This window comes from Passer domesticus, chromosome 2, assembly GCF_036417665.1.
Source record: "Passer domesticus isolate bPasDom1 chromosome 2, bPasDom1.hap1, whole genome shotgun sequence".
In the NCBI taxonomy this organism is placed as follows: Eukaryota; Metazoa; Chordata; class Aves; order Passeriformes; family Passeridae; genus Passer; species Passer domesticus.
In genome coordinates this window covers 18,464,864-18,476,411 of record NC_087475.1, presented here as the reverse complement: position 1 = coordinate 18,476,411, position 11,548 = coordinate 18,464,864, and the positions used below count along the sequence as shown (strand labels likewise).

At 38.3% G+C, this 11,548-nt stretch overlaps 1 long non-coding RNA gene across 2 annotated transcripts; it reads right to left on the bottom strand.

Annotated features, from left to right (window-relative positions):
• Window positions 1-2,705: 2,705 nt before the first annotated feature.
• Window positions 2,706-9,954, bottom strand: LOC135295221 (uncharacterized). Of its 2 annotated transcripts, XR_010357248.1 has the most exons (3): window positions 9,926-9,946; window positions 9,459-9,527; window positions 2,706-3,484 (listed from the first exon to the last, which is right to left on the bottom strand). It is a non-coding gene; the product is annotated as an uncharacterized LOC135295221 (long non-coding RNA). The 2 variants fall into 2 exon arrangements; XR_010357249.1 differs by lacking the exon at window positions 9,459-9,527 and having other exon boundaries at window positions 9,926-9,954.
• Between the last annotated feature and the right edge of the window lie 1,594 nt (window positions 9,955-11,548).

Here is an 11,548-nt window from a genome sequence, read left to right as displayed (position 1 = left end):
AACGATTTTTGACACTTGCAGAAAACTGTCCTTGTCACTGGAGATCAGGTTACCCCTTCCAATGCTGAGTTCCTGTGAATGTCACATGGATATAGTTCATTACACTAGAGCAAATACCTTATGCAGACAAATATTTTAATGCCTGTTACCAAAATTTCTCTATATCATTACTTTCTTTCTGCAGAAGAATTTGTATTTCCAATTTATATTAAAAAGAAATTCTTGGTGCATTTTACTGGAGTTGCTAAAATATATTCATATTAACTATGGTTAATTAATAACTAACTATAATGTCTTTCATCACTTGTGATAATTTAGAATGAAAATATGTCATTGGTTTTCAAACTTAAACATTCTTAGGATTACCCAGTATGGCAGATTATAGGATTTAATAGTATTCAAGTGCCATGAGATTGAATTCTCCCATTTCCCTCTTCTTAAAACAGGCTCTCTTTCTCCCACACTGAATAGCTTAAATTATTTCCCTTAATATCAAACCTAGATTAGTCAGATGTGAGAACAAAGAAGAGACCTTCTGGCTAACTGCAAGGAGGCCATGTCCTGCTGTTGAGTATTTATCTGGACCAATCAAAGGATGTCAAGTGAGTAAGTTCTATTTCTCTGCCTAATTTTATTCCAGCTAAAACTTGCAATTGAAACAAATCACTGCAATAAATGAAACTATTTGATACCACTGTGTTCATCATTGTCTGTATCATATTTTTTAAATGTCTGCAATATAAAGCACTCTAAAACCTTTTCTGGATTTAAAGGTCATCATTGATGGCCTGTATTGGAGATTTGACATGTAGGAGATATGTATGTACTCGGCACAACTTAAAAAAAAAAAATAAAAAAAAAGCAGAGAGACAAAATTATCAACTAAATGTGGATCTGTGAGGCTACTCCTTTTGTCTTCAGTGCAAGTGAGAGAATAAAGAGAATACTTAAGATTATGTAATTTATACCAGTCAAGAATGACCTCTACCTGTCAAGAAGGTGGTTAGCTGCAATATAAAATGGTTTTCACATTTTCCTCTGGATTCAGGTAGAATGGACTTAAGGTTTAAAAATGACCTAATCAAATGGGCAGAAAATGCCCCCCAACATCTGATAACACTGTTGTGCAGCACTGAGCTATGTAACTTCTACAGTTGCTGAGTTTCATGTGATATGTTAGGTAAAAACCTAAGTGTGACTGAATTAAATTAGATCCTAGTTTCCTAGCACATAAGCTATTTCCAATTCAGTCAGAATCAGGTATCCAGGGAAGTGATAAAGAAAATGAGTGCATGTAACACTTTGCCCCTTATTCTGCTGCCATCATTGTGTAATCTCTGTCATATTGCCTTCAGCCATACCTTTACTGTGCTGGTGAGATCTGACTAACAAAGTCATTCTCCATGTAGAAGCCATTGTTTATTTCTGATCACTCTTCTTGCCCTTCTTCGTCTCATCTCTAATTACATTCTACAACTTTTGATATATAAGGAGCAGGACTCCATTAAGCAAATAGGGCATTACATTTTACAGGGGCATAATAAAGTTTGGGGTTTTTTTCCTTCTTCTATTCCTTTCCTAATTATTTTGAATAATGACCTGCTATTTTGGTAGGTACTGAACAGAAGTTTTCATTGACTTGTCTATGACAAAGTCAACATTTTATTTCTGTGTTATAATGGACAACCCAGAGCCCATCATTTCAAGCATGAGTTTTACATTCCTTGAACATAGAACAAAATATATGCAATTTAATCTGACCTTTTATTTACATTCACTTGACTTTACAATATTCTGCCAATCTGGGCAGCTAGCACATATCTTTGGAGATGCTATTCAGTCTTTGTAAACTCTAGTTTAGGTCCAATGAGCTTTTCTTGAGCTTTTTGTTCATGTTTACAGGCATCTGGAGTGCTTTATGCTATTTGCTTGTTTCCATGCTGGTAGCTAGGCTCAGGAATGATGGAAACCTTTTTAGGTGCCCTGAGTGAATGAAAAGGTTTCAGTACATCTAGGCATCAATAGGCCCTTAACCAATTACAATTTGTCCTGCAACAGATTTTAATAGCCATTCCATATCTCTTACAGCAAGATAAGACAGCAAATCAACATGCTCATGTGTTTCAGCCTTAAATATTCATTAATATCTTCCTCTGGTTTCTTTAAAGTTTTGGCATTTACTTAAGTAATTACTGCCACCACTAAATGGCTGCCCATATTTTGTTCTTCTCCAGAATTATTTATGCCTTTGTTTCACTTTAGCTCTTTGAGCAGCCTTTATCGTGTCTGCCAGGTGCACCGTGCACACACATGCTGAATTAATCTCTCTAGTCTGTCAGAGTGTAAGGAAGTTCATTTATTCAAAGGAGAAGGGGGGAGGGAAAGGAACTCAACCTGAGATACCCTGGTCTTGGTTGTCTTTGTGAGTTACTTACACTGGGCAAAATGCTTTCCATGTGAACAGTTTCAGTGCAAGAAATGACAGTGTCGGACATGAGCAGCCTCAAGTCAAATCCCATGCCATCACCATGCCTCAAAACAAGCCGATTAATTCTTCAAATTCTTTTATTCCAAGAGCTTTGCTGCACTGCACCATTTCCATCATGTAAAATCTCATGGCAATCTCCTTTCCCATCATGAGTGAGATGGCAGCCCTGATTCAGGATCTGGGCACTTTGCTCTGCAACCCATCTCACAGCTGCATAAGTAAATGTTTCCTGAGAGTTTAGTGTAGCTTTCCATAGCTGGGCAAGTAGATTTACAGGCACAAAATGACATGAACAGTGGTGCAGTTGCATGATTCTTTTCTGTGGAGGTGGCTGATCTGACCCTGCATTGGAAGGCTGGGTAAGTTTGGGATGTCATGTGGTGGTGCTTGAACTGGCACTGGTGGACTGGGAACTCAGCCCTGGAACATTGGTGTTAATCATTCAATATTCACATATAAGCAATCAAGACTGCAGGATAACACGACAAGGAGCTGAAAGAAAACTGGAACATCTTCTCTTTCAAGTCAGGCTCATCTGGACTCAGTGTGAATCTTTCCAGGTAATTTGAAAGCACCTTGCTCTTTAAAGAATGTCTCTGAGTGACAATTTTCCACTTGGAAATGAGAGGCAAAAAGGAATCAGGAGGAAACTAATTATGAGTGTATGCTGAATTAACCAAACTTGCTATTTAAATTTCAAAAATGTTCAAGAAATATATGAAGCGAAACTGCTCACACAAATTGGTGAAGACAGTCCTGAGCAGATTTCGCCAATGCACAGTGGGAGCTGTGTAAGAACTCTTAGATCCTCCTGAGAAGGGAGGTCTGTGGGACTGCTTTGAAGGCAGATAATGAATACAGTCAGGAAGAAGCAACTGGGAGATGCTAGGAAAAGCCCACTGAGTGCTGAGAAGAATCATGCCGGATATCCATCATCACAGGCTCTGTCTTTGATGTGTGCTTTGGTACAAAGCTCTGGGAGAGAAGAAAATATAACTAAAGAAGAGAATTAAAAAAAAAAAAAATATGAAAAAAAGGGAAGTTTAAGTTAGCCACTAGAAAGTTTATCACTTCTTCAGCTGATATAAGTGGCTTCTATGCCAATAGTTGTCCCTAAAGGCGTAGTGATGTGATCCATGATGTCTTTTCTGAGTTTATAATTTAACTTCAAGCCCAAAGAGAATTTAAACCAGAGAAACAAACAAAAATTGTTTAAATACTTTCTTAAGAAAAGTTGCGATTTTTTTAAAATCAAAATAATATTGCAATTGCATTAAAAATACAGAAAGAGAAAAAGAGTTTGATTTCTTCTGTGTTACAGTTGGCTGAATGGTGTCTGTGGGTGTATGTCCTATCTGCCTACTGGGTACCTTCAAAAAGCTCTTGGTAACTACTCAAGAAAATATACTTATTACAGTATTACTGAAAGAACTTTTGGTTCTTAACTTGTAATTTCATAGAAAATCATCCACAACCTTTTCTGTTTTGTTTTCCCTTTCTGTAGATAAGTTATTTTCTTCTGCCAAAAGTATTTAGGGAAAATGAAACTTACTTGCTCAAATATTCACTGAAAGCAAATTTAAGTTTTTTCTCCATAAACAATTTTCTTATCAGATAGTCATCAGACTTGGCACTTCCCTTCCCTGAAACCTTATGATTTGTTAACTTATAAACTGGTCCCTGTGGCTCAGGCATGCTCTGAGCTCTAGGTTTGTTTACCAAATAGACCAAATACAGATTTACTTCCCTGTGCTGTAGAGTTCATATCAGATACTATGCAGTAGGCTAACATTTTCTGTGCAAGAGAAAAGAGATTTTTTTTATTATTATTTTTCTGATTTTGTTGAGGAATGCAACTCCTACCATCTTCAAAGGATCAAGACAATTTGTAAGTTAATAGACCAGACATTATTGCACTAAAGCAATTTCAATTTGAGTTTATGGAAGTAAGCTGTAGTGGCAGGTTTATAAACCAAGAGATCATAAGGTTGCAATGAACTGAGGTTGCAAGTTTGATGTTTCTGTGCTGAGAAAATTGCCCAGCTTCCATTGGAACTGACAGATATTACAGCCGTGACACCATTTTATGGTGTAGGCCCCATGTGTTTCGAATTTGTAAACAGAAATGGCTTTAAAACTCTGCAGTGTCAGTTTCAGACTGGACCATGATTGAGACGGAAAAAAAATCTTGTAGCACTCCCTCTCCTCAGTTTTGTATGCAACACACAAGAATGGAAGAGCCCTCCTGGAAAGGGTTCCGTCTCCTGGAAAGGGTTCAGTCTCCTGTTGACTCTTTTCTCTGTGTTTAAGAAGATGCCAGAAACTTCCCAGAGCAGCCAGTTGCATCTCAGGGGTTTTGCACAATAACTAAGTGGGCCCCAGCTGGGCCTGTGCAGTTCCTTCATGAAGCCTTTTTTCAACAAAAGTCAAGAAATGTTATTTTTGTAAGCAAACACAAATAAAGATATTGAAATCTTTGCTTCACTGGGAGAAAGGGAAATTGCTGTATCAGATTCCCATGGTCAATTTGTGTCCTCACACCATTCTGGCAATATGAGCTGGCTGGTGATTGCAGCACATTGTAGCTGTGAAAAAAGTGTAATTTAACCACCCAAACTGACATCCCTAATGGTGTAATGCCCATCTGCTCTTGTCTGATGTTTGTCTATGCATTTTTCTCCTTTTAGTTGATACACATTTTAAGATGTTACAAAAAAAAAAAAAACAAAAAAAAAACAACATGCAAATGAAATGGATTTGAAAGTGCTAGCATTTTTTCAAGCACAAATTTAAATATTTTGGCCCACCCAAAAATCATACCAAGAGCTTGTAGCTTCTCAGCTTGAAAGCAATTTCATGATGTCTCATGGAGGCTGTAGTTTGGTTGCCTTAAATTTCCATTCCTCTCTATATACTATATATGACAGAAGCAAGAGTCACCCTTCTGGTGAGAGAGGAGCCCTTTTCATCGTGAGTGTCAATGACCTGAAAATGAAGTTAGCCACTGAAAGTAGCCAGTAGGGGAGAACTAGTAGAGGAGATGACTGAAATATAACTTCTCTGACCTAGGAGGAGGATATTTCCAAATCATTGCAATAACTTTTTCATTAAGGAGAAAATATGCATTTTGCCAAAACCCCATTGGATAACAAAACCAGTTTAATCTGAAATTTTCAACCCACACACCTGTGCAGATTGACACACTCATGACCTATTTAAACTTCAGGCTTACAACACAGCTATTAACTCTCTTTTTTGCACCAGTCACTCCATGTTATCACCTTTAAAACTTCTCTCTAGGAAATTATGGAGTTGTAAAGAGCCCACATTCACATTATGTAAGATAGAAATTTACACTCAAAGATTTAATTATAGATTCTAGTCTCTTCTCTAAACTTTTTATTTTAACTGATTTATAACTTTCAGACTGCACAGTGCAATAATTTCTAACATTAACTGAGAGTAATTAAATGAGTTCTCTGAGTCTTTATAAGATTCTTTTACATTTGTTTTTGAATAAATAAGAAAAAACTTTAAAATAAGCATTTCAGGCCTCATTTTCACAATTATGAGACTCATAAAACAAGAAAAGATCAGTGAAAAGTTTTCAGTCTTAAATTTGTGAAACATTTTATATAAAAGTTCCTGCCACAAGCAGATGAGAAATTATCTACTATTTCTCAATTTTAAACTAAATCTCCCTTCTTCAGACAGCTGAGTTGCTAACTGTAATGTTGCTGAATCTGATGGCAGCCACTCGTGGAAAACTAGGAACCACCTACAATTTAAACTTCATACAGGTGCTTCAAGTCCTGGGCACAGGGACACCAGTGACATATTTGCATCTGTAGTTAACACACAGAAAATGTTTTGGTACATAAATGGATGCAACAGCAATTCAAGAAATGCTTGGCTATGTTCCAAAATGCCAATCTGAGGAAAGCACACTAAGAGGTGGTTGAGGCAATGGACTAGCTTTTAAGAAAAATCAGAATTAAACTGCTAGCAATGTATTTATGTGTTGTCACTTCTTAGCCCAGGTGAGGTATCTTGAGTCTGTGGATTTGGCTTTATTGAGTTCTTAAGTCAAATGTCTGGGGTTCAACCAGGTTCAAAATTGGTCCTTGAAGTACAGCTTCTGGCCTTCCCATTGCTGTACATTGTATTTTGCTCATGTTGAAATTAACTGTAGGTGTCACAGGATCATTAAGGATGGAACAGACCTTCAGGATCATCCAGTACAACCATCATCCCAGCAGCACCATAATCGCCTCTAAATCATATCCCCAGGTGCCACATCCAGATGCTTCTTAAACACTTTCGGGGACAGTGACTCCACCACTTCCCTGAGCAGCCTATTCCAATGCTACCCACTCTTTTAGTGAGACAATTTTTCTAATACCTCATCTGAACTGCCCTTGGCACAAGTTCAGGCCATTTCCTCTCATCCTTTCACTTGAGACATGTCAGAAGAGACCAACCCCCACCTCACTACAACCTCCCTTCAGGTGATTGAGAGCAATGAGGTTCCCCCTGATCCTCCTGCTGTCCAGACTAAACAACCCAGTTCCCTCAGGGACTGCAACAATTCAGCATTTCAATTTAAGGCATTACAACACACACATTTGCTTCCTGAATCTGAGCTGCTTTGAAAGGATGTAAAATTAAAGCCTGCCAACAAATATACGGTATTAGCATATGCTGCATTTTGTCATAAAACATTAGTGATGTGAGGAATTCAGGGATGAAAAAGAAATGTGTAGATATATCATAGTTACAGTGGAGACAGATCCACTTAGAGTAATGTGATAAACTTTCACAGTTCAGGGCTTAACCAATTCTTTTTGATCACTTCCTGAAAGACATTACAAGCTGTGGATGCTTAAAATAGCAAGGGACTGGATTCACAGATCAATCCTGGGTTCTGTTGATTAAGACCCAGAGCCTGAAAGATTATTTTCTCCATGAAAAAGTAATTCCCTTAATTGTCCATGACAGGCTGTTTTTGTAACATTCTCTGAAACATGTGGCACTTAACTGCTCTTGGAAATAGGGTATTGAACTTGATTAATCACAGCCCTAGGCTTGGCCATCCCTGCACACTGTATCCAATCAGCCACTTTTGTTACATGGAATTTATTATCTTATAACCTTTAGGTATCTTCAGCAAGATAAAGCAAACATCTTATTTTTGAAATGCTGACACATAAGGCTGAGTGGTGGTGGGGCCAAGGGACCTTGTTCTCACTCTCATGACCTTTCTCTCTGTAATACTTTAACACAAGCAGATGTCTGCATCTCTGGTGAACCATTCTGCCCTTTGTATATTTTTGCTCATCTGCTTTTTCTGCAGATGCTTTTTCCCTTTCTTCTGTGGGACAGTAAAGCATTAATACTTAGTACTGATGCCCAAGAGACATGCAAACAAACTCCTAGTTTACAGGTGAGTTCACTTAGAGTTTACAAAATCTTCAGCTCTAATGGCTGTATGCCACAAATTTCATGATATTTGCAAGGACACTTTTCAAGGATCTTGCTATTTCAATTTAAGATCCTTTTCTTCTTGGAGTTGGTAGGTTGCCAGTTGAACTTTTGGTTACTGAAGGTGTGGGCAGATACTGAGTACATTTTAAAGTCACTAATAATAGTTTTACTTCTGCACAGTAGACCTTAGCATTTCATGAGACAATTACAGCATCAAAATAAGTCATAGCTGGAGGCACTGACTGACAGTCAGCAGACTCCTCTGATGCTCACAGTAGCTATGGGAAGGCTGCCATTTCAGCTTAGGACAAGGGATTCAATTTCCATTTGCACAAAAGCAGAGCAGAAGGAAAAACAAGCATGAAATTATAGTTGAGGATAGATCCTAACTCAGGGGTGCAAGCAGAAAAGGCAGTACAAAAAAACATGTTCTTGATATCCCTACATCCTGTCACCATGCTCTAGGACAAGTGCTGTCAGAGCACTTTGCAGATGGATGAATGGAGAGATGGACTTTTTATGTGTGCCACATTTACTCCTTTTAATTCTTCTGAAATCATACTAGTGCTAAGGAGATAGCAAAATCTGAATTTCTGCATCGTATTTCCACAGAATAGAGTTTAGTTTTTTGATTTTTACTGTTATTGTTTCTAGTTGTAGAAATCACAAAATCAGAGTCACAGGGTGGTTGAGATAGGAAGGGACCTCTGGAGGTCACCTGGTCCAACTCCCCTGCTAAAGCAGGAATACCCACAGATGATTGTCCAAGACCATGTCCAAATGACTTCTGAAAATCTTCAAGAATGGAGACTCTCACTTTCTCTCACTCACAGTTCCCTCTCTCCTTATTTAGTTCTCACATTCAGAGGGAAATATGCATGCAGTTGTATATATGTGAAATATGAAATATTTCACATATGAAATATGCATACAGTTGGATCTTTGTGTGTGTGTGTGCACACCTTTATGCTTCCCCATCCTTTTTTAATACTGTGAGGGGTCCATACAAGAGATAAAAGTCTGTATATCTTTCAAGACCCTAGAACTTTTTGTCTTTGGGTAGGACTTGGTTCTATTTGATCTACATTAAAAATCAACAATGCTTAATGGTCTAATACAAATCTGTTTGGTGTCCCCTGAGTACAGTGGCAGATGAATGAAGCTGCAAACTCATTATGATAGTAAGAGCAGCAGACTTGTCAGTGTGCCATTATTAATTGTCTTAATTAGTCGTCAGTATAGCATGAAAAGTTTATGGAGCATTTTACATATAAGGCAGCTTTTTTCTATTCCAGAGCACAACAACCTTAGACCAATAGCCTGACTTTTTTTTGGAGCTGATTTATAATTACTCCTCCATCTGTTTTTTTATGAAAATGTTTTCTTTAGATGTTACACCTTTTCATGGAAATAAAGGTAAAGAAAAAAATTGTCATTCAGCAGAAGAACAGTTGCAATTCTGAGTGTAAGTTTTTGATCCACTTACAGGGGAAATCCTGTAGGCTGAATAGCAGGCAGTGGTCCCAGTTGAGCAGCAAGCTCCTCCCGCTCATGACTAAACAAGGACAGGGAGGGAAAACCTGAGCCTGAGCCTGTTGTGTGTTACAAATTAGTCACTTGGTACAGGAGAAATTGAGGTTGTGGACACAACATGGAGAAATCCTCCTCAGGTTTTTAATTCCTTTCCCTGTTGTCGTGTGCAGAACTGCTTGTATTAAAAAAATACAACACAACTGAGACGAGTGGGGAGCAAGAATGGCACACAGTGCACTAAGAAAGGCATCAGACTCAGCAGTGCATTGCCCATTCCCCCAGGTTCAGCTCTGGCAGTACCCAGCACTGTGCTACTGCAGCCGCATTTCTCTTCACACAGAAAAGCAAGGCACAACTTCCCAAGGATATTTCTGGGATTCACATTCTCTGAACCTTAGAGAAAGAAAAAACAATTCTTACCTCAGTTGCTGCACCTCTAGTTGTTCACAAGTGGAATGCATTGTGGAAGATTATTTACCTGAAGGAATTTGCTTGATTGGATTCCGGTGTGAGTGTTTTGATTCATTGACCAAATGAATCCACGTGTGTGTGTTGGGACTGTTGGCTGACAGTCATGAGGTTGAGTGCAGTTGGGTGCTTGTGCAGATTCAGTTGAGATGTAGTGTAATAGTATAGAATAATATAGTATAGTAAAGTAATTAATTAGCCTTCTGATATCAATGGAGTCCTCCTTGACATTTCCTGCCTTCGTTGGGATTGCCCTGCTTTACTATATGCTATCTCCATTAGAAATAGGAAAATCAGCCCAACATCTCAGTCTGGTGACAGAGTTTCTAACAGGAACCAAAGACCTTAAGAGTCCCTCCAGGCACATCACTACATTTTTATTTATCTTGACAATATTTAAACTTTTGATTTGTATGGATTTATGATTTCGAAAGATGCCAAAGGGAGTTAATGTCACATTGAAGCAAAATATTAAAACGTACAGCTGCAAGTTTGAGACATAATGCCTTGACTTAGATACAGGTTGCACTTAACAGAACTTCTGAAGCCTCTTTAAATGTCATTGTGCTCTATGTGATATCCTTCAGAGCCTGTGACTGCCTGCCTTAAAAGATTTTGTTTTATTGTGCTCTGAAGCATGTACTGACTAAAGAGCCTTCAGAATTAACTTTTGGCAGTAGCCCACATGAAAAATTCTTGATACTGTGTTTACTGGAAACTTATATTCTTAATTTGTGTTTGCATTGCTCTTTGGTGAGTTCTAAAAGCAGCTATAGTTATAGTAACAAAAGGAAGGAACAAAGAGCTAAAGAGAACATTTTCTTATGGGCACTGAAAATTGTAGAGGTACAAGTGAAGAAAATATTTTCTTTTCTGCTACTGCTTATGTTTAAACTTCAGCACTTAACCTTGAGAGCTGTCAATACCATAAGCACCTGAAGATCTGTAAGGACTCCTTTCTTCCTTTGAAGGGTATATCTGAAGTACAGAACACAGAGAAATACAGATTTCTTGAACATTGAATGTGAAAAGATGTCTGGAATGCTTACAAATAATTCTTTGAGTCTGATATATTAGAGAACATTTGAAATACATATTAGAAGTACCTGGTGAAAATAACTACATTATTTCACATAATCACAGAATATCCTGAGTTGCAAGGGACCCACAACGGTTATGGAGTCTGACTCTTAGCCCTGCCCACGACACTTCAAGAATCACACCCTGTTCCTGAGAGCATAGTTCAAGCACTTATTGAACTCTGTCAGGCTTGGTGCCATGACCACTTCCCCGGGGAGCCTGTTCCAGGCCCCAAACATCCTCTTAATGAAGAACCTTCTCTGATACCCAACCCAAGCCTCCCATGACTCAGGTTCATGCTGGTCCTATAGGTCTTGTCATCAGTTGTCAGAGTGGAGATTAGTTCCTGCCCCTCCTTTTCCCATCTGAGGATGTTGCAGTTCACAATGGCATCTCCTTTCAGTCTCCTCCAGGCTGAGCAAACCAAATGATCTCAGCTGCTTCTCATAAAATTGTCTGAGTACATCTTGGATAAGAATTTTTATCCTTAAAGTA